Below are 5,000 nucleotides of genomic sequence, written 5' to 3'. Positions count from 1 at the left end.
AAGCACATGCAATACCTCCATCTATGCGAATCTGACAACACTACGTCCGCCATGTCGAGCGCACCGCAAAACACACCGCCATCTGTAGGTCTCCCGCAACATGACCTCCTGCAACGACGATACCGTCATCTATGAGACGCCAAGCCGACTAAGACAGCCATGGGCCCACAGTGCCCTTCTTTCGACCCCACCCACAAAGCCTGCATCCTCTGTCGACAACAGCACCCCAACGCCAGCGCCTCTGCCGCACGAAGTCGTGGACCGGCAATCACTCCACCTGCACCCGTTCGTGCCCCACCCCAACCGCCCAACTCGCAACTCCAGCGGATGAACGGCGGACTTTGCTCGCACTCGCAATGTGCAATCCACCCCTATAACGTGCGTTTCATGAAGAGTTATGTCCAATATGCGACATTCCCGCTGTCCATATACATGAGCTGCGAGCTGTACCACGTACGAGCTACAGACGCGATCGCGTTGCTCTCTGTACGAATGCAGATGCTCAGCGGCAGCTAGGAGGCGCTCCATCCATGTCGGTACCGGTGAGCGTTGCACTCGCAGTCGCAAAAACGTACGGCAAGTATATTACTCGGAAGAGTCAATGACAGTCCAAGCCCCCCTGCGTGGGAAGAGTCTTCCTAGGCCATGACCCACCGGAAGGGCGCAGCGTCCCCCACCCCAGACATGTGACGTCAGACTATCGGTATTGACGACTAGACTGATTCCTTATAATCATTTGCCATACACCGGTGGAAGCTGCCGAGACGAGTAACTACATACCGGGCTCGCCGTGTCACTAATGTACAGAGATACAATAGTTTCGACTGGAACCGGATTAAACGTATACACGGCGCTGATTAGTAATAGATAGAGCCATCAGAATACAGATAATGTATAGACCTGTCCGTATACATGCTGAAAGACTCTGCTCACAATCACACGTCAGCCAGACACTCTTATCACGCACTACTCTCTGCCTGTAACAGGCACGCAGACGATATGTAAGCACCAGCATGGAACAACACCCAGTGCATCCTCTCTGCCACATTAGACAATCCACACTATCATAACCAGACCGGGAGGTCCACTCGGAAAACAGAATATCCCACCCTTCCGACAACCACCATTGCTCAGCTAAGCCACCAACACCCACACATGTCCCACACAGGGGTGCACCCAACATCACAATACTGCCTCCTGTCACACCACACAAACAATGGCAGGAATGAAAGACACAGGTCTGCCACAAGCATGGAATCAGAGCGCCGCCTGTTATGAGCCAAAGGTGCACCCTGACGTGGCAAATCAGATGATGCCGCAGTCATTTACTTACGATAATCACAATCAACAAACTGCCGCCCCCCCCCCCCCAAAACACCTTTCCTTACAACAATGTGTACCTTAACCTAACCCATATTGTGCCTTAACCTAACCCATATTGTGCCTTAACCTAACCCATATTGTGCCTTAACCTAACCCATATTGTGCCTTAACCTAACCCGTATTGTGCCTTAACCTAACCCGTATTGTGCCTTAACCTAACCCGTATTGTGCCTTAACCTAACCCGTATTGTGCCTTAACCTAACCCGTATTGTGCCTTAACCTAACCCGTATTGTGCCTTAACCTAACCCGTATTGTGCCTTAACCTAACCCGTATTGTGCCTTAACCTAACCCGTATTGTGCCTTAACCTAACCCGTATTGTGCCTTAACCTAACCCGTATTGTGCCTTAACCTAACCCGTATTGTGCCTTAACCTAACCCGTATTGTGCCTTAACCTAACCCGTATTGTGCCTTAACCTAACCCGTATTGTGCCTTAACCTAACCCGTATTGTGCCTTAACCTAACCCGTATTGTGCCTTAACCTAACCCGTATTCTGCCTTAACCTAACCCGTGTTGTGCCTTAACCTAACCCGTGTTGTGCCTTAACCTAACCTGTGTTGTGCCTTAACCTAACCCGTGTTGTGCCTTAACCTAACCCGTGTTGTGCCTTAACCTAACCTATGTTGCGCCTTAACCTACCCTATATTGTACCTTAACCTAACCTATATTGTACCTTAACCTAACCTATGTTGCGCCTTAACCTAACCTATGTTGCGCCTTAACCTAACCTATGTTGCGCCTTAACCTAACCTATGTTGCGCCTTAACCTAACCTATGTTGCGCCTTAACCTAACCTATGTTGCGCCTTAACCTAACCTATGTTGCGCCTTAACCTAACCTATGTTGCGCCTTAACCTAACCTATGTTGCGCCTTAACCTAACCTATGTTGCGCCTTAACCTAACCTATGTTGCGCCTTAACCCAACACACGTTGCGCCTTAACCCAACACACGTTGCGCCTTAACCCAACACACGTTGCGCCTTAACCCAACACACGTTGCGCCTTAACCCAACACACGTTGCGCCTTAACCCAACACACGTTGCGCCTTAACCCAACACACGTTGCGCCTTAACCCAACACACGTTGCGCCTTAACCCAACACACGTTGCGCCTTAACCCAACACACGTTGCGCCTTAACCCAACACACGTTGCGCCTTAACCCAACACACGTTGCGCCTTAACCCAACACATGTTGGGCCTTAACCCAACACACGTTGGGCCTTAACCCAACACACGTTGGGCCTTAACCCAACACACGTTGGGCCTTAAAACAACACACGTTGGGCCTTAACCCAACACACGTTGGGCCTTAACCCAACACACGTTGGGCCTTAACCCAACACACGTTGGGCCTTAACCCAACACACGTTGGGCCTTAACCCAACACACGTTGGGCCTTAACCCAACACACGTTGGGCCTTAACCCAACACACGTTGGGCCTTAACCCAACACACGTTGGGCCTTAACCCAACACACGTTGGGCCTTAACCCAACACACGTTGGGCCTTAACCCAACACACGTTGGGCCTTAACCTGCTCTGTAATTGTCATACGACGCGTTAAATTAGTGTAGTGTTGCCTAACTGCAACCCCCGCAATATAGTTTGCTACTCGCACTGCCCGGTCCCCAGAGTATCGCTTCATGTTAAACACCTTGCAGCTATACACTGTAATGCGGATGGCAGCAGGACGTACATGCTCAATGCCCTTCGCAGTTGTTCATTGGCATTCGCATGGCGAAGCACAGCCTACGTTGTGGTACGGCTTGTGTCAACTGTCCGCTGATGTTGTACGTCCAAATCACACACTGTACTGCACATTGGTCCTCATGTACTGAATGATACATCGTGGTACATGTGTGACCGTACCACGACTGCGCCAACAACGGCGAACCATACGGTCCAAATATTGTGCACTCAGCTACATGTCGTCTCCCTATAAGAGCTGGATTGCAGTATGGTATGCCGTGGATGGCGATCGGCATGAGCCGTCTGTTGATGTAGTGGCGCGTGTTGTCAGACGTAGTCGTCTCTTCTCACACACCGTGATAGCATGGTGCACTGCGTTCCACATCTGCGACATGCGACAGAGGCCGGTTGACAGTCGTTCGCGCAATGGACATCGCATACGTACGGGGGCCACCTTCCACGTGTTCGCGAAGCGTGCACATGTTGTTGCGTGTATGTGGGCAGACATAGTGTGTCGTGACACCTGACACAGGCATGCAACAATCGTTGAATTTGCAAATGGCGATGGACGTCTACGTTTGCTGGTGACGTTACGCAAATGAAGAACTGGTAAACCGTTGTGGTGCGGTTGTTCTCGCTAGAGGTGAATCAGTGATGGCGACGATCGGTTGAGCTACCAACCGGTTGTTTCAGCGATACCCACCATGCCCACGAACGTGAATGGCATGTGGGTGTGAAGCGATACGCGGCGGTGGCTGGGTGGGACCGTCCCCGGCCGGTGAGGGGGGGCCTCCCGGCGTGCTGGCCGCGCGGTGCGTGGGCGCACGCGCTACAGCCGGCTGGTGGGGGCGGCCAGTGGCAGGCGCGCCGGCCGACGGAGGCGGCAGGCGGCGTAGCTGCGCGCCGGCGCACCCTGCACGCGGCGCCGTGCGGCCAAAGTAGGTCCTCGCGGGCCCGGTGCGAAGCGCGGTGGACATCTGCAGTGTGCTGGTCCGATTGAGGACTGTGTGCGCTGAGGATGCGCCGCCGCCCGGCGCTCGGCGCCGCGACGCCGTCTGCTGCTCGGTCGCCTCTGCGGTTCTCGCAGGTGGATTGTATCGCAGCTGTGCGGACGTGTTGGCGCGTGCGCTGTGCTGGGAGAGTTCGCTTCGGCACCCAAGTGGGGCTTTTGTCCTTCTGTGGCGCTGGCGTTGGAGCTGCCGGCCACCGTAGGTGGCGCGTGTTGTCTCCCGCCGGCAATGCCACGACAGCACGCTCCCGGGCCTCTGTCGGCAGCGGCAAGCTCAGTTGGGAGCACGGGTGGTCGCACCTAAAGCGTCTACTCGCCAAACTCCGGGCGATTGCGCCTCTCTCGAACCCGACCAAGTACTTAGGACGGCGCTGCGCGCCGCCGGGACCTGAGAGGGTTTCGAGGTGTATTGTGCAGGGGAGCTCAGCCTCCTCCTGTTTGCAGAATAATTGAGCGGACGCTTGCGTGTTCGCGCGGGCCCCCGGGACACACTCCCGGGCGGCCGGCTGCTCAGCTCTAGTTGACGCAGCTCCCTGGTTGATCCTGCCAGTAGTCATATGCTTGTCTCAAAGATTAAGCCATGCATGTCTCAGTACAAGCCGCATTAAGGTGAAACCGCGAATGGCTCATTAAATCAGTTATGGTTCCTTAGATCGTACCCACGTTACTTGGATAACTGTGGTAATTCTAGAGCTAATACATGCAAACAGAGTCCCGACCAGAGATGGAAGGGACGCTTTTATTAGATCAAAACCAATCGGTCGGCTCGTCCGGTCCGTTTGCCTTGGTGACTCTGAATAACTTTGGGCTGATCGCACGGTCCTCGTACCGGCGACGCATCTTTCAAATGTCTGCCTTATCAACTGTCGATGGTAGGTTCTGCGCCTACCATGGTTGTAACGGGTAACGGGG

The 5,000-nt window shown here is 53.9% G+C and overlaps 1 non-coding gene across 1 annotated transcript in view; it reads left to right on the top strand.

The window, feature by feature from the left end:
• Positions 1–4,618: 4,618 nt before the first annotated feature.
• Positions 4,619–5,000, top strand: part of LOC126433640 (small subunit ribosomal RNA) — a 1,910-nt gene continuing 1,528 nt past the window's right edge. The window contains exon 1 of the ribosomal RNA XR_007578640.1: positions 4,619–5,000. This exon is cut by the window's right edge and continues 1,528 nt beyond it. This is a non-coding gene — a ribosomal RNA (small subunit ribosomal RNA).

This window comes from Schistocerca serialis, unplaced genomic scaffold (genome assembly GCF_023864345.2).
Source record: "Schistocerca serialis cubense isolate TAMUIC-IGC-003099 unplaced genomic scaffold, iqSchSeri2.2 HiC_scaffold_1170, whole genome shotgun sequence".
Lineage (NCBI taxonomy): Eukaryota > Metazoa > Arthropoda > Insecta > Orthoptera > Acrididae > Schistocerca > Schistocerca serialis.
The sequence above is the reverse complement of the archived record's forward strand: the minus strand, read 5'-3'. Positions and strand labels throughout refer to the sequence as shown.